Below are 19,420 nucleotides of genomic sequence, written 5' to 3' on the forward strand. Positions count from 1 at the left end.
ACCACGTCATGACGAAGATTCGTCATGTTAAGACAACGCAATGGACGCACTTGGTCTGATCTTTATATGACGACTGTTCATCATAGTTATGGGTTTACATGGGACTGCGAACATAGATATTTATCTTTGGGAAAAAAAGGCTTGTTCTATAAGGATAATGCAAGGAAAATATACCTGCTTGCAGCCCTATGTAAATCCACATAAAGTTGTGACGGATGTTCATTCTATGAACGTAATGCAATGGAGATACCTGCAGTCCTATGTCGATCCACTGGAAGAACATTCCATTACCTTTTATATAACAATCATTATAATGGTTTGTCAGTGGATTTACATAGGACTGCAATTGTTCTTTGCATCATCTTTGGACAACTCTCCATTTAATCCATATGTGAGCAACAATCACTTGGTTTTGTTTTCTATGAGCGTTATATAATGAATATTCTTCCTAATGTGGTCCATGTGGCTTTACATAGGACTGCAAACAGATATTTTTAAATTGCCTTATCTGTATATAATGAGCCTTTTTTTTTTTACAAAAAAAATTTGCAGTTTGCAGTCCTGCAGTCCACATTATGATGCATATTCATTATATAAAGACCATCCAATGAGCATTCTTGCAGTCCTATGTAAATTCCAGTAGGTCATATTGTGATGAAGATTCATAATATAAACATTATGCAATTGACATACTCACAGTCCTATGTAAAATCAACTAAAAACATTGTACAAAAATATGCTCAATATATAAAAATAATGCAAATGAAATAGCAGCAGTCCTATGTAAATTCACATCTGCTGTTATGAATATTCATTATATAAATATGCAACAATGTAATATCCAAGGCATGGAGATACATACACAGTCCTATGCAAATCCAGAGAGATTCCTTCCTGCATTAGAATACGTTTCCATGTAAGAATAATGCAGGTGGGTGCAGCCCTATGTAAATTCACATACTGTGAAGAGGATTTATTATATCAAAGTTATAAATAGACATACCTGCAGTCCTATGGAAATATATTCCTATAGCATTGCAAGAAAGGTCCAATGTAAATCCACATGCAGCAAGCAGTGTTGAAGCTTCAGTATATAAATATTCATTAATGAAATTTCCAATGCAGTGGTGATACCTGCAGTCCTATGCAAATCCACTGATAAAACATTGTAAAAAAAAGGCTTATTATGTAGAGATAATGCAAAGAAAATACCTACAGACCTATATAACTGCACATATACTGGGATTTAGATTCATTATATACACATAATGCAATGGAAATACTGACAGTCCCATGTAAACCCACAGGTAACCCATTGTGGCAAAGACATATAGAGCTAAGAGGATACCTGCAGTCCTGTGTAAAGTTACATATAGCACATTGTGATGCAGATTCTTTATATAGATTGTAATGCAGTGGGGAGATGTGCAGTCCTATGTAAATCCACAGATTACATACTATAATGAAGATTCTATATATCAAGATAATATAGTGAGCATGAGTGCAGTCCTATGTAACAGCAAAAATAACAGTCTTGAAAAGACTAATTATATGTGAGATAATTGCAAATCTCTATCTGCAAATCACTTCCATTTATAGTTGGAGTTAGGATGCTGGGACTTGTAGTTCAGCAACTGGTGAATTTGATGATGATGATGAGACAAGTCTCGTTATTTTTTCCATTTTAGTTGAATAAATTGCAGTGAACAGATACAATCTAGTGTGTAACAGGTAACTTATAAAATATAAATCTGGGGTGTGCAAGCAGTCCCATGTCAATTCAAAAATAACATGTAATGAAGTTCAATTACATATGTTATTTATTGTGACTCTATCTGCAAGTCTGATCATTTCACATGCTGAGGTAGGATGCTGGGACTTGCAGTTCAGCAACAAGTAAAGTAGGTTTTTTTTTTTTTCAGAGTAGTGATTTGCTGAAACGGATTCAATCTAATGTGTATCAAGTCTGTGCTTGAAGTATTAGAGGGTTGGTATGGGGAAACTACACACCGTAGATACACAGATGCTTAAATTGGACCTGTCGCTTACCATAAATATGGAACTTTGTTACCTGGTGTAAATGCCGCTGTTCTCCTGAATCCGGCGTTGTTTTTCTTTTGTTCCTGCTCCTTTGCGTTCCGGAGATATGGCCTCCTCTTTACTGTAAAGAAATCAAGTCTTTCTTTAGCCAGCTGGGCGTGATCATCAAGGACACGCCCATGAACAGCCTAAGGTCATTCCCACTTGACTAACAAGAATAAATTCATACACGGAGATGAAAGGGCCGTATCTCAGGAATGGAGAGGCGCAGAAAGAAAAGAAAAACAACGCCGGATTCAGGAGAACAGCGGCATTTACACCAAGTTTAAAAAATTTACATATTTATGGAACGCGAATGTGATGGTTATTTGGCATGTTTGATACAAACTCTGCTCTCCTACATCCGTAATATGTCGATTAATTTTCTAATGAATATATGCTGATGCACAGGGGTCTTGTCTTCTGCTCAGGGGTCTCTGTTTCTGCAGTTTGTTTCATTATTTGGAGCCTGAGACCCTGGAGCTGCAGTTCCCGTAATTCACTCTGACAAGTTGTTGTTGTCTTAACACTTTTTGGTGACTGACAACAGAGATTGTGCACTGCGGAGTCCAACTCTTATTCCCCTACCGGTCCATGGAGGTGACATGACATAGCAAACTTGTGGGAAAAGAATAATAATACAAAATCTTTTTCTTGTTCTTGTCATTTCAATTACATTTCAGCTTTTGTTTCTTTCAAGGGAGCGCTGGCTGTGAGGGCAAAGCCTTGTCTGTTGTGTTATACAGTATGTGACTGCACTAGTGATCCCAGCAATCCATGTGACAGAGAAGGAAATATTGTTATAAAGTTATTCCTAATAAATGTCACTTCTTGCTTCACTTTTTACAACTTTTTGCTCCCAGGCTGCCACATTGCCCGGAATTAGATCTGAACTTTAATATCAGAGGCTACAGAGGAGATTGGAGAAGGTAGGCGAGCAGGGGCGATGGATTTCTGGGAAGCCTGGGTGACTGTCACAAAGTTTAATCTGATAATTTAATGAAGGTTTAATATGGTTGTATAAGTATAGATGAAATAAAGGTAGCAGATTTTTTTTTCACACGGTTCGATTTCGCGAAATTGTGATCTGAATTTCACTCCGTGCTGCAGCTAAACATTCTGCATTGTTTATACGATGGGAAAAGGGTGTAAAGCAAAGGAACAAATCTATGAAAAACAGTGGGGTAACTTGTGGCTCGTGGGTCCTAGTGCCCAATTCTCCAACTATCACGTGTCTTTAATGGTGTTGGCTGCAGAGGGGATTTTATTGTTATTGTTGTTCGTTCTCCGCTGTCCCTTTCTACTTCTGTATGTCTGTTTTTTAAATCCAAAATTAAAATACGGTAATAAAAGGCCCAATTCCGTTTCTTATATTATATTTGAAATGGATCCATTAAAATATATTTATTTTATTTGCTTATATAGCACAATTACTGCACTTTACATACACTATCGGCACTGTCCCCATTGGGGCTCACAATCTAGATTCCCTATCAGTATGTTTTTGGAGTGTGGGAGGAAACCGGAGAACCCGGAGGACAACCACGCAAACATGGGAGAACATACAAACTCTGCGCAGATGTTGTCCTTGGTGGGATTTGAATCCGGGACCCCAGCGCTGCAAAGCAACAGTGCTAACCACTGAGCCACCATACAGTGCTAACCACTGAGCCACCATACAGTGCTAACCACTGAGCGGCCACGCTGCCCCAACAATGCCATACAGACTGTGTACCTTTAGTATCCAACTTTTTTCAGAACCCATTAGGAACAATTCATCAAAACATTTATGTCAGAAAATTGGCATAAAATCTTTTAAAAAATTGCAATATTTTTGCCAAACTGGAGTTTTTGCTATTTTGTCTTTTGTAGTACAGGTGTGGGAGGGAGGGGGCACGGTCCTGTAAAATATATCAAAAATTCTGGAGTTTTGTATGCCAGAAATGCTACTCTAGTCTGTGACCGGAGTAGCATTTCTAGCATGGCACACTGAGGAGCACTCCACTCAGCAGAGGCGCCAGATTTGTTAAGTGCTGTACTCCTCTCTAGGAATTTGATGCCTCCTGTACTCCATTTAGACTGACACAGTGTGGGTTTAGTCTTTAAGAGAAAGTAGTCTATGCTGCTTTTTTTCAGTCCTGGGTTTGTGCCGCTCATCTGAACTCACCCATTCACCCACATTGGTCCGTTTGTTGCCTATGTGCCACATATTTAATGTACTGACCGAAAATACCCTCCTCCGTACCTGGCCACATGTGACGTTTATATATTCTGCAAGGAGTTTGTTCTCCCCATGATTTAGTGGGTTTCCTCTGGGTTCTCCAGTTTCCTCCCACATTCTAAAGACATACTGATGGGGAATTTAGATACTGAGCCCCAATGGGGACAGCGATGATGTCTGTAGAGCGTAGTCTAGTTAATGGTGCTATATAAGCGGATAAAATAAATATTACATAATTATAGCTCATGTGGCTAGTAATATTACATTAGAATGGTAAATGTTTGCCAAACTTTTTTTCGGCCCCGCGGCTTGCATTATATCTAGTTCTGTACAAACCGAAAAAAATGTTGCAGCTTTGTGAGATCTTTCCATTGCGAAGGATTCAGATTAGAAAATACCTCTGCGAGGCAATGGCCTTAACGCGCTACATTCCACAGTCCCGCAGCACAAAGAGCGCTTTCATTCAGTCAATTAGAAGAGCCGACCTGAGGGTTATGTTTTTCTACAAACCTGTGTTAATCACACGGAGCGGCTTACTTCCTTGTGGCCAAGGAACAGTCAGGGAATACTGGATAATGCCAAGCGCCAAGCGAGGCCACTCGTATGGATGGATCAGACGACGGGAAACGCTTTATGCAGTTGTTTTAGCCACTTCCACCGTCGGGGTTTTGTGATGGGGATACGGCCGGGAACCGACAATTCATCACTCATTGGATTGTTAATGCATCTTTGAAAATTCATATCATGGAATGGAGTAATGATTTTCAGCTCGATCTGGTCATTAATCACCTGAACACAGAAGCTGATGAATGGAGGCATTTTATATTAATATTTAAATATTAGGGGGACAGTATAATTTCCTATCACAAAAAGAACGAACGTCATCGTATCCAATATCATAATGGTCATAAAGCTTTGAAACATGGTGCGGAGCAATGTATTCATTACCAATGTCTCCTGCCCCAATGGAGCCAGCCATTGGCATCCTTAGCAGAAGGCTTGGAGACCTGGAGATTGTTTTGGGTGGCAAGTCTTCTCCAGATGGTGAGGTCTTGCCACCCAAGTCTTGTAATGTCAAGGACTCCAGTCTATTGTGACTTCTTAACCAATGTAAACCACATTGCCTCTTGGCCAGTTATTAAGGTTTTCCCGAAGTTGAAAGCTCATGAAATTTTTGACCATGCTAATTTTTTTGGCCTCACAGACTTTTGAAACATGCTTGAGATGGGAGTTTCTCTTGTGATTTATGACGGAGCAGAATTGACCCCTGAGGCCACTCTTTTAGCAGTTTATATTACATTCTTTTGTCATTTGTCATGCCATTGTACAGCATTGGAGGGAAGTGGTCTAAACTAGAGTTTACAGCATTCTGTAACTGGTTCTTTAGATTTGATGAATGCATTAGGGAATAAAGGTGGTCATCCACTTTAGATAAGTGACAGCAAACCAAACTGATTTCAGTAGGACCAGATGGCTAACTTGTGTGCATTGTAATGGGCTTGGTGGTTGAATCACTGTGCAGGGGCCCAAGAAAAACCTGGAGGGTGTAACTAGGAGCTTCACCTAATCCGACCTTGGATACACAGTGGCTGACAATACCGTGATCCAAGGAGAGACAAAGAAGGTGGACCAGGTGCTACACCAGAACTGACCTTGCGTAGATGGCAGGTGACCCCCAAGGGATTGATGCTGGGATGACTCATAGGAAGGTACAGTAGAAGCAGGCAGGAGCTGTACAAACACGGGAACCATGGATTCAGACTGGACCGACTGATATATAGATGCGCAATAGCAGGTGTAGCTGGACTAGCTGACATATAGATGATCACTAGTAGGTGTGGACTGGACCGGCTGACATACAGATGAGCACTGGCAAGTGCAGGCTGAGGCGGCTGACCTACAAATGAACACTGGCAGGGGTGGGCGGGACCAGCTGATGGACAAATGAGCACTTGCAGATGTGGGCTGGACCAGCTGATGTACAGATAAGCACTGACAGTTGTGGGCTGAACTGGCTGATGTACTGGTGAGCACTGGCAGGTGTGGGCTGGACCGGCTGATGTACAGATGAGCACTGGTAGGTGCAGGCTGGAACAGCTGTTGTACAGATGAGCACTGGCAGGTGCAGGCTGGGCCGGCTGGCAGGCAGGCTTGGCTGATAGACAGGCAGGTATACAGGAATAAGAGCACTGGGACCTAAGAACTAACAATAGTGTTTAGGAACGAACTTACAACACTGCACAGGCACCTCACTTCAGGTGGAAATGCCTTAAATGATGAGTGTCTCTGAACCATTGGGTGGGGACACTTGAGAACCATGCGTGCACCCTAAGCACAGTGCCCGGGGATCTACACGCACTGCACGCAACCGGCCATCAGCAGGTGGAGCAGGAAGTGAGAGACAGGGGCTGCAGCGGTAAGTCTGCATCTTTGGCGGGGAAGAGGGGCAGCAAGCAGAGACGTTGGCGCTACATGCATTACCACATGGTAATGTTGTCACCATCCATGATTAGTGCTAATGAAGGTGTCAAAAGAGAATCAAAGTTAAGTAGAGCCCAAGCAGTTTTAGGAAGCGGCACCAAAAGGGGTCCCATTTTTATTACTAGGAGGGTCCTGATGTGTTTGGTGTTGCTACCCGGGACTGTCGTTTTCCATTTCAAGCTCTTTCCACTACTCACTCCAGGGTATATTGCACAACGTTTTAGTGATGGCCCCCCATCAGGATTGGGCAGCCTGTTTTTGAGGAATCTGCAATGCATACTTGTTTTAAAGAAATCTATCTCTTAAAAAGATCTAGAGATATATTGTACCTGTACTCCTAATGTTCTTATTACTTAAAGGAGTTCTCTAGGTTTTTCACAACAGTCTGCAGCCACTCTGTGACTGCAGACTTGTGAATCTTCACATCATGCGCTGTGAGCAGTGGCGTAACTTGAAACTCATGGGCCCCGATGCAAAAGCTCCAACGGGGCTCCCAAATATTTTAAATCTTTTATAGCAATAGTCTTTTTCTATAGGCCAAAAGGACTTTTAGGGCCCCCTAGGCTCCAGGGCCTGGGTGCGATTGCAACCCCTGCACTTGTTGTAGTTATGCCCCCGGCTGTGAGGGTAATCTGGTGCCAGCGGTGAGACTTAGTGGTCATATGTATGGGATATGTATACTCCCAGTTACACTCAGACTAGACGTATGCAGCCTCGCTCAATACAAGTGGCCGTACATGTCTAGTCGGAATGTGGCCAGGAGTATGCAAGCCGTATACTTGCGGTCACAAGACCGCTTGGTCTCAATGCTGGCACTGGAGAATCCTCACATTGCACGAGTGACTGCAAACTTTTGTGAGAAACCTGGTCAACCCTTTTAATCTAGAGTCAAACCCACAGATTATTATGTCAATAGATAAAATGCTCTTGGAAATAATTGCTGTCTGGGCCATACGTGAAGTTTTAGGGGCTGCTCCCTCTAGCAGGCGAGTGTTAATCACAGATGGTGGTTCTTGGAATAGCAGCAGAGAATTTGCGCAGCCACAGAGTCTCCGAGGTCTCGGCTTCGGCGGCTGGTTAAATGTTTAAGTCTAAATATAGACCTGAAATATCTTTGCCAGAATGAGTCGCTTTAGCACATAAACATTTCTAAATCGTATCCCTTCTCAGTCGGCATCGTTCAATGTCTCCGACACCCTCCGCTCTGTGGTTGTCACTTCACTTCATTTATCAGGAGTCTTGATCCCTCCAGGTTGTTTACTGCGATAATCCTTAAAGTATCGACCAGAGCTTCTTCACAATCACCGGGCCGTAAGGAAGTTCATTTAGGGATTTTCTCTGTTTGCTGAAGCTAATGACTCAATGTACAAAGGAAACCTGAAACTTCGGACTGAAGTGTAATGGGAAGTAGCGTTTTGATTTTCATCAGGGAATTCTGCAAGAGGTTTCGAGGTTTCCAGATGTTATATTTGACAATAAACTATCTGGACAAGCAGGGGCGTAATTATAATAGGTGCAGGGGTTGCAATCGCACCCATGCCCTGGAGACTAAGGGGGCTCCAGAGGTCCCTTTGCCCCATATGAAAAGACAATTAGAGACCTGTGTTAGGTAAGGACTAGTGATGAGCGAATATACTCGTTACTCGAGATTTCTCGAGCATGCTCGGGGGTCCTCCGAGTATTTTTTAGTGCTCGGAGTTTTAGTTTTTCTTGCCGCAGCTGAATGATTTACATCTGTTAGCCAGCATAAGTACATGTGGGGATTCCCTAGCAACCAGGCAACCCCCACATGTACTTATGCTGGCTATCAGATGTAAATCATTCAGCTGCGGCAAGAAAAACTAAAACTCTGAGCACTAAAAAATACTCGAAGGACCCCCGAGCATGATCTAGAATTCTCGAGTAACGATTATATTCGCTCATCACTAGTAAGGACCCCATTGGAGGTATTACATTGGAGTCCTCAAGTATCAAGTTACGCCACTGGGTACAAGCAGAGTATTTGTCCTACACATTAGTGCAAAGTTGGCCAAACCCAACAGTGTTGGTAATACCTCCCGACTCTCTGATATGAATAAAGCCTTCTGTTTCTTCCCTGGTGGATGATGTCTAGATTAAGAAGGATGAACATGCTAAATTTCCAAAACTGATTATTTGGCTCCCAGGAGCTAATCAACCAAGAGAGGTTGAATGATGGTCCTATAACGAAATGAGAATTACCTTTCCTTGGGATACATGAGCTTCTATGAATTGGCCTTACATAATACTTGTCCCCCTTCTTGACAAAACCTATACCAACCTGAAATCAGAAGTGGGGCTGTGTGATACCTGGCCAATCTTGAAAAGGACTACAGTCGGAAGGGTGTAACTCTATACGGGTCCTACGGTATGGTTGAACTTGCACCCAGGACTGGAAGAAGGGGGGGTAATACTTCTTTTTTTCCCATATGAGATCACTTTGAAGTGTACAGGAGGCCCATTGGCTTAACTTGCAGCTCGTGAGCTCGATTGCAAAATCTCCAAAACGACCCCCAACAATTGCAGGTCTTTAATATTGGTCTTTTTATATGGACCATGGGGACCCTTTGAACCCATTAGGCACTGAGGCTCTGGGTGCAATTGTAACCCGTTCACCTATAGTTATGCCCCTGAGGAAGCCTACATGATTTTTAATTGGAGCCATCATGTTACCCCTGTGTGGAGCTGATGTTAGCACTACAGTTCCTCCCACCCAACTGCTAACCTGGAAATCTAAAATTGAGCCTGAGAAGAGAAAGCTGCCATTGGAGGAGTCTGGCAGCAACTTATTCCCTTCTCCTTATAAAAAAAACACATGATGCTGGATTTATCATTTGTGGGTTTTTGTTAAATCCACTTTTATTTTTTTATCTTGTGGTATTAATTGACGTTTGTGTAAAATTTATCCCAACACGGTTCTTTGATTTTACGCAAAGTGAAAAGTTGTCCTTTTTTTCTGTCTAACTATTTTTGTGACTTTTTATAGCAAAAAGTCACACTCTCTTCAAAATATTGTAAAAATTGCTCGTATACATAAAATCACTCTGGTGGTGGGGAGGAATAGGGGACTGGAGCATACTGCTCCAAATAGAAATTTCCAACACGGTTGTGGTTATCTATGGTCTTGATCTTCACATACGACCAAAGGGGACCTTTTGGGCTCACCAGGCACCAAGGCCCGGATATGATTACAACCCTTGCCTCCAATATAGCTAAGGAATCAAGTTGTATTTCATAAATCAATAGTACACATGAAAATAATCAACTTTGTAATATTTCTTATCTGAGAAATCTGCTTCTTTCTCCTCCTGGATTAATTCTCTTTCGATTCATGAGTAAAATCTGTATTCAGAGAAGACAGACTTTGCCATTACTGATCTAGGAAATGACAGCTAGTGCTTTTAAAATTCTGTGGAGAGGGAGGAGCTCGAGGCAGACGAGGACATTTTGCAGCAAGTTCTCCTGAAACAACACTTGCAGTTCTCCAGAGAACCTTATGAGCACCAACTGCCGCCTTCTATCTTAATAATGTGTTCACTGAATACAGATTTTAAATGTGAATTTTGTGAATGATTTATCAGTCCAAGAGAAGAAAGAAGCAGATTTCTCTGATTGTCTTCATGGTACATCCTTGTCATGGTCAACATAATGTTTGTGGGTTATAATTGAGGGGAAGGTTGCTTGGAATAATATGATGTTAGCAAGACATACCATATTTATAAGTGAACTATATGATCAAAAAAGACTATAAGATACTGTTATATATAGTACTTTCTTGTGTGCTAAGACCATGATAAATATAGTCAAAACCTTTCGACGATTTTTAATATTCTGCTCCTATAAAGTTAGTTGTCTTCTAAATGTGGCATCACTTCTGTTTTCCGTGACCCAAGAAGAACCTGCACAAGACTGGGATGGTTATGAATAGTCCGAGTCTCCGCTTCCAGGTGATGTCAGTTCTTTATAGCAGCGTCGGGGCATTTTTAACTTCATACATCAGGCTTGGACCTTGGCCATATATAAGTCGGTTGGCCCGAAAATAGCCAATGAGTGGAAATTTTAGCGTCCAGACCTTCCGGGGTTTTTTTTTTTTTTTTTAAAGTATCTGGTAAACTTTGAAATGTGAGTTACCTGTGACTATAGCAGCTTATTAAACCAGCCGTCTGCTTTCTATCAGAGAAATCCAGACTACTAATGTGGAAAGTGAGGCAATGCAGCTTGAGTATAGGGGAGAGATGTGACAGATCGATTAATGATGAAATTGGGCTATTTTTATTGCACACGGACAAAGCGATGCTCAGAAGGAAGGATGGATGAAAATCTTTTTAGAACACAAGAGGCCTAAAGGCTTCCCAAAATGTGCTTAAAACTAGACAGGAATGAAGGTGCCAAGTCTTAGGCTACAATAAATGCCAAAAGGTTCTCCTACAAAGGTGGCCTTCAGAGTCATAAAGATGCCTTTGCTCCAACCTTAATCCCATGAGTTTCCCATTTCTCCAATTACTGGGACCAAAGGTAAAACGTTACCAAATTTGGTCTCTAAAGCGTCTACATAATTCATTACTAGAGAGGAATGGATTGATTTGCGGGACTCTGGTCCAGTGTCCAGGTCAGTGGTATCTGACAGCTAGTTGGGAGGATAACGAATCTTTTACCTTATGGCTTCCACAGTAAGTATTGGGATTAGCCAGGGCTGGCTACACATCACCTCTATGTCACTTTGCACAGACGATCTTTCGTCAAATGCTGGGGACGCTGGACGGTAACAGATTTTTGGTGCCTCCCATCTAGTTGCCAGGTACCACAGACCAGGACGCTGGATCGGAGTCCTGCAAATCAATCTCTTCATCTCTATTTATCACCCATCTATGAGATATGTTGTAAATGTTAGATCGGTGTGGTCCAACTGCTAGGACCCCCAGAATCACATAAAGTCCCCGATTCTCCCTTGGCCTCAAAACCTGACCAATGTCTTGCAGCCAGTAGAGGACCATAGAAGAATGGGGAACACGAGACCACCATTCTGGCTATTGATGAGAGTCCCATTGTTGGAACTTACACCAATATCACAAATGGTGTTCAGAGGTTGCTCTCACGTTCTGTAGACCGGGCAATGCTCAATAGATCCTTTTATCCCATATCAGGCCACTTTTCGAATTGTAGGGGCATCACATTACACCTCTGTGGGGGTGATGTTGGCACTCTAATACCCCACACCCTACTGCTTATCTTGAAATCTGGTATTGGGTCTAAGAAGAGGCAGTCCAATGCTTTGCTCTCCCACGTAGTCAAAGATGTGCATAGAAGAGATGGGGCCATGTATCGAAATAAAACCCCTATAAGAGTGCAAGCTTTTGGCATCCAAAACAGATGGGACGGGTGGTTTTTTTTCCACCCTTCACCCTTTTTCAAAAACCTTCAATGACCAATCCCCTCCACTTCCAGTGCAGTTCCTCTAGGGAATAAAGTCCTGCCCAATGGCCAAGGAAATGGGACCAACTACAACTGGACCCCTTCTCTCCAACGGCCAACATTGGGCTATTTTTATTGCACACGGACAATGCGATGCTTAGAAGGAAGGATCAATGAAAATCTTCTTTGAACACAAGAGGCTTACATCACTGGTGCCTTGTGAATTTATAGGTTTCAGACTGGAAAAGTGCAAATTCCATGATATATCCCCTTTTAAAAAAACGCAAATGTTTATATTTCATGATAAAATATTTAAATGTGTAATATTTCTGGAACATTATAAATCTCAGGGGTCTGTCCTAAATATCTATATAGTCTCCACAAGGACAGAATAAAAGGAGCGTTCAGTGAATCGTCACCTGCTGCTGCATTGTCGCTTACTGCTGCTTGTTTGGTGCGAGGATTTATTCTCGTGTTCATAGGGGAGCTGCGCGAGTACAAAAGAGACATAATGATACCGATAATAATAATAATACAGCAACAGCTAAATTAGATCTCCTTATTTTACTCTAAAAGCACTGTCATTTCTCTCCTGCAATCACCGCACATTATCCGCTTTGTATCACCGCTGGTGCTCCGCAATCTCTGCTTTTGGTGTGATGTTGCTGTGCCGATAGGTTTCTAAATGTTTTTTTGAAACGCGCATACAAAAGAAAAAAAAAATAGAAAATAGATGTCATTAGATATAAACAACATACAACAGAAAATGTATTTAAAAAAGGGTTGTAAAGGATTTGCAAAAAGAAAAAAAGAAAAAAAATGCAGCTTTTCTCCAGAAGCAGCTCCACATTGGTCTATGGGTCTGGTATGGAAACTCTGCTACATGACTGTGCTGCAGTACCGCACTCAAACTGTGGATCAGTGTGGCGCATTTTTCTTTTCTTTTTTTGGGAACATAGCAAGTATATTTTCTAATCCTATACAACTTATTTAACTCACTTTGACAACTTTAAGACTTTAAGGCAGATCTGTCCAGGAGTGTAATTTGTGTGGAGCTGTGCCTTTTTCAATGCCGTTCTCATAGCCTCCCCATGGGAGAGAATCATTTATCGGGAGGATGAGGGTGCCATCACTCACTTTAGTATGACCAACCATTTTAGATATTTAATTGGTTAATTGCTTTTTTCCCCCCCATGTCTGCATACTATACCTGAAATGATGCAGAACAGAGAGGTTTAAAGTCACCATTCTAGTATTACAGGTTACTTAAATACTTTCATAGTTTAAAGGTTGATGGTAGATTTAAGTTCATCGAGTTCAACCTATAGCCTAACATGTTGATCCAGAGGAAGGAAAAATCCCCATAGGCAGACACTAATAGGGGAAAAATTATTTCTCGACTGAACATACGGCAATTAGACAGCGTCCCATTGCATAATCTTGTACCCATAACCTATAATATATTTTTCAAGAAAGCCATCCAGACCTTTCTCAAATGTTAGTAGTATGTTAACCATTACAACATCACGTGACAGAGAGTTGCAAAGTCTCACTGCTCTTACAGTAAAGAATCCATAGTCTCACCGTTCTTCTAGTAAAGAATCCATAATCTTCTCTTGCAGTAAAGAATCAATAGTCTCACTGCTCTTACACTAAAGAATCCATAGTCTCACTGCTCTTACAGTAAAGAATCCATAGTGTCACTGCTCTTACACTAGAGAATCCATAGTGTCACTGCTCTTACACTAGAAAATCCATAGTCTCACTTCTCTTACAGTAAAGAATCCATAGTCTCGCTGCTCTTATAGTAAAGAATCCATAGTCTCACTGCTCTTACAGTAAAGAATCCATAGTCTCACTGCTCATACAGTAAAGAATCCATAGTGTCACTGCTCTTACACTAGAGAATCCATAGTGTCACTGCTCTTACACTAGAAAATCCATAGTCTCACTTCTCTTACAGTAAATAATCCATAGTGTCACTGCTCTTAGACTAGAGAATCCATAGTCTCACTGCTCTTACAGTAAAGAATCCATAGTCTCACTGCTCTTACAGTAAAGAATCCATAGTCTCACTGCTCATACAGTAAAGAATCCATAGTCTCACTGCTCTTACAGTAAAGAATCCATAGTCTCACTGCTCTTACAGTAAAGAATCCATAGTTAAATTTCTCTTCCGGTAAAGAATCCATAGTCTCACTGCTCTTACAGTAAAGACTCTGCATCTATGATTATAATTAAATTTTCTTTCCTCTAGATGCAGAAGATGCATCTTAGTCCCAGTCACAGGCCTAGGTGTAGAAAGATTATTATACAGATCACTGTACTGTCCCCTCTTATAGTTGTATATTGTAATAAGATTACTCTTAAGCGGTTGTTTTTCCAAATTGAGTAACCCCAAGTTTGATGACCTGTCTTAGTTCTGAGGTCCACCCATTCCCTTAATAACCTTGGTCACTCCTCTCTAGTTCAGCGATATACTAAATCATTGTTTACTCCTCCAAAGCACTTATGCACTCTCGTGTATGAAACCCTTCCCCGGATTACTGGAGTTTCATCTGCTGTTTCTTCTATTTGAGACAAAAACAAGGAGAGCTTTATTTTTAAAGAATTTTGTCTTGCATTAGATAAAATATTTTTTTTATTATTTTTTAGAAATAGCGCCACTCTTTTTCACTGGCTGTGTCTAGTATTGCAGTTTACCCTATTCTCATGTTTGACACTTCTGAAACCCTCTCTCTATGTTAAAGGCAGGTACAATTTTTATTTATTTCTGAAATCAATAAAAGTAATATGATAGAGATTAAAATTGGAGATGGCCAAGAGTTGTGGGTAAGTACATGATGATGTTTGTAAGTGTGAAAATAGCCAGTTCACCATAGATAGTTCCTTGGGGCTCGGTGCCTCACCACTGTCCTGGCGCACGTTGTAAATCCAAAGAATGAACGGTCCGGCTCAACGAATAAGTATTAAAATTTCTTCAACGCTGTATTCCAAATTGTTTAAAATCGTTACAGCAAATCCATAAAAAATCCATACCGCCAACGCGTTTCCGGCATCACATACATGAACAGGATGAGTTAGAGCACTTGTTGCCAGAAACGCGTTGGCGGTATGAATTTTTTATGGATTTGCTGTACCTGCTTCTAATCATTTTGGAATAAAGAATTGAAAACATTTTTAATGCACCTTTGTTGAGCTGGAGCATTCTTTCTTTGGACTCTTGGTATGATGCCTTTAGTACCAGTCTTATGCTGGCTATACACATGACACAACTGTTTGCTGAACATTGGCTCTACAGATGACTTTGTGTCCCGAATTCTCGGCTCAGACAGGTGTTCATGTGTACTAACTGGGGAGAAAGAAGAAAGTCTGAAGACAACCATGAACGTTGTTTGGTTGACTGATCCCTAGAAAGTCTCCAGGTTCAGGTGACTTTTATCCATTATGTATGGAGACTTTTAGGCTTTGTCACCAAGAGATAAATATACAACAGATTTTCCAGTTTGGATTTGTATGCAAAAAATCCATTGCGTACTACAAGACCAGCAATGGGGGTGATATTTGATGAAATCTCATCTCACACTCTGGAAAAACTGAGTAGCCAAAATTGATTTTTGGCGCAGAATTTAATTTTGCAGCATGTCAGTATGTGCTGCGGCTATCACTGCTAATTTCTAATAGGTGCATACTGAGTGCATGCTGCTTCTTCCTCCACTATCGGGATACAGGAAGTGACATGTCTGCAGCCTATCGGCTTTAACTTCCTGTTCTGCTATCGATGCTTCAGATCAGGGCTGATTTAGTATAAAGCAATCTACTACTGATCGTTCTTGATGGACCAATGCAGGGCAAGGATGAATAAAAATACTGATGCTTGCAATCAAGAAAGAGTACTGCCCCTTTTAGTTTGGGGGTGACCCTATGGAAACATCCATTTTTTTTCCTACAATAATGGTTTATAGACTATCTATTAAAATCATTGTACATCCATCACATCCTGTTTTTTTGTGCAGTACCCCGGCCAGTAGATGTAAGTCCCAGGTGTCAGGCCTCCCATCATAAGCTCAATATACCGTAATAAGGCATGATCTAATATAAATCACGTTTTATATTTTGATTTGCTTAGATCAATATATATTTTATAAACCAAAGTCACAAAACTCATTGGCTCTCGGGGAACTATAACCAGCCAGCACCTGTTGTCGCACAGCACTGTCATCCGTCTTGAAAGTCATATCAATGAGAGTCTCCTGAATATCTGATTGTCGGTCGGGTGGCTGGAAGCAGACCTTCAAGTCTTGTGCTGAATTTTAATTAGACTTCATTTACGTACATAGTGATCTATATTTATTACAAGGTCCTCTAGCAGAATAATCCCTGCCAGGCTTTAGGCATTCAGATGGCGACTTTTCGGCACTGTTTTTGTGAAAGTCATGGAGCCTCCTGATTTCACAGGATTCATTTTTGTGGGTTCCCTCCATCTGTTAAATTGCTCGTTACATCTTAGAAATGTTTATATAATGATTAGGGTTAAAGATTACCTTCATCCAAAGTCAGAAACAATGGTTTTACGTGAAACAGGATGAGTATGATAAATATAAGCAAAGTTCCTTCCTGTCTCTTCCCGTATCCAAGCCAGAGAAATGTTTAGTTACAGTGCTGTGCAAAAGTTTTAGGCATGTATGGAAAAAATGCTGCAAACTAAGAATGCTTTCAAAAATGGAAATGTTACAGATAGGGAAGTTAGATTGTGAGCCCCAAAGGGGACACTGATGACAATGTCTATAAAATGCAGCAGAATATCATGGTGCTATATAAACAAGCATTATAACTAAATAGTTTATTTTTTGCACTTAACACAATAAAAAAGATAATTCTAAACTACTTCAGTTTTTAGTGTGACTATTCTTTACCCTCAAATCAGCATCAGTTTTCCTAGGTTCGTGCACTCAGTTTTTGAAGGAACTCGGCAGGTTGTTCTAAACATCTTGGAGAACTAACCACAGATCTTCCATGTATGACGCTTGTGTAAATCCTTCCATCTATTCATGTAATACCAGCCAGACTGGATTATATTGGTATTGAAGGATGGATTTCAACATGTCCAATCCTTTCCTCAAGCTTTCGATAAATTACAGAAGTGTGGTAGTGGCTTATACTCCTTCCTTAGCCAAGGGGGCATGCATATAGGGACGTTGAGATGAATAGTGGTTGATCTTCATCCATCAGTTGTCCAAACTGCAGAAAAGGAGGGGTAGAAATAAAATGAAACTTGAATTTTCAACAAACTTCATAAATCAATACTATAGGCAAATATAAGAAACTTGAGAAATCTGCCTCCTTCCCAACTTGTCAGAGACATTTTCCTCTCCCATCTGCCTCCTGAACTCACCTTCCACTCTCAAGAAAACAGCACGAATCCATCCATCTCAGACAAGAAGGACTTAAGGCTCACAGTGGTATCACTTTACACAGCACTTTATATTTTATGGAGAGAGCAGAGTGAGGAAACAAGCAGAGGGAGACATAGAAAGATCATACTGAGCTTTCTAACAAGTCTTTTACCTCACTTCAGAGCTGGATTTATATCTATCCTGACCACTACTGCTGTGTAATTTCCTCCATACTTCTGTTCATAAAAAAATGAATGGAGAACAGGAAACCATCCCTGTATGATGTGTATTGGAGACCTCATAGAAGCTATTTTCCTTCCCTCCAGTTTAGCGTAGATTGCAAAATGAGAGATAGAATCCGCAGAGAGGAAAACTGGTAAAAATGCAGAATGCAAGACATATAGCGGTCAGAAGTAGTGTTATTTCTCATGTACTCACATCAAACAGTTTATTATGAAAAGTTGATAGTACAGTTGCTCTTTAAGGATTCTGCCAACCAATAATCTAGTTATTTTTTTAATTCAAATTATGATGATTAATCCCTAAAATTACCAAATGTTAGGACATATGGCAAAAAAAAACCTAGTCCTGGTCCACCACAATGGTCTACCATGTTCTCCATTTCGATGCACAGGATTGCAACATGTGACACGTATCTTACCCTTTAGAAGTACATGCTAAATATGGCACAAGGACTCGCACACTGGTGGTATGTATCGCAATGTGATAGGCTTTCAACAGTTGTACCTCTGGCTGTACATCTAGTAAGAGGAAAGAGGGAAAGGACGGTCCTGGCTGAAGGAGAAGTGCAACTTCTACTTCGGTATGTCATTTTGGGTAAGTTATGGGGGAATCACATGACGTACAGATATTTAGTGCCCTTAAAAATTGTAGTTTACGGAGGAGGGTGATTAGATATAAAAGGGTGGGGTGTAGTCAGATATAGGAATAATTTTATGAAATCATTCCTAGATCTGCGTTCTTTCGCACAGACACACACATTGTAAAATAGGGCACATTTTACATGTTTTTTATTTTAAGACCTTTTTTTGGCATTTTTAACATTTTGTAGTGCAAAATGCATAGTTAAAAAGTGCATTCTGTGATGTTAAAAAAAATAGAAAGAAAAACCGCAAAAGGACGACCATTTAAAATTCGTAAAAAATTGTAATTCTCAAGATTTGTAATGAAAAAAAAAAAATAGTATAGTAAAATAATTTATAGTTTTTGTTATATTGTGGCGGGAGAGGTGACTGGCTTGGTATGGCATTGCATTCTGCCTTGTGAGTAGAGCTAAAGATTCCCTTTTGTATATAAAATAAAGTCCATCGATTGCATCCCTGAGATCCCTTACCCATTTCTTCTCTGTCTTTGTGGATTGTGAGCTCAGCAGCACCACATTGGGACCCGGTGATTTTTCTGTGACTTGGCATTCGAGCATGTGGTTAATGTCACACTAGCAAAGTTAGTGGTTAAATCAGAAGGGAACAAGACAATGATTTGCCATCTGGCCGTGGACTCTGAATAGCAGCTAGATTGTAATGTTATCCAAAGTAAACACATTGCTGACTTGAAAACCTTTGTCGGTTTACCAAAACTCTTCTTTACACAGAGGCTTGTTTGTGAGATGGTCCCACCCATATAGTAAATCTTCTCTGTAAAGAAGAAAAACACGGTCTATAATTAACTTCACCTGCTCCATAGAAATAAATTATCTTCTGTCTGACAAGTAAAATGACCAATGTCCGCACTAATGTTCATGTTCTTTTAACTTGTTTAGGACAATAATTATTGAAGACTCCTGTCTGGATCT

General features: G+C 40.6%; 1 protein-coding gene across 12 annotated transcripts in view; it reads left to right on the forward strand.

The window, feature by feature from the left end:
• Positions 1-19,420, forward strand: part of KIAA1217 (KIAA1217 ortholog) — a 506,736-nt gene that overhangs the window by 429,224 nt on the left and 58,092 nt on the right. The window lies entirely within an intron of this gene.

The sequence above is a fragment of the Ranitomeya variabilis genome, chromosome 6 (genome assembly GCF_051348905.1).
Source record: "Ranitomeya variabilis isolate aRanVar5 chromosome 6, aRanVar5.hap1, whole genome shotgun sequence".
Taxonomy (NCBI): Eukaryota; Metazoa; Chordata; class Amphibia; order Anura; family Dendrobatidae; genus Ranitomeya; species Ranitomeya variabilis.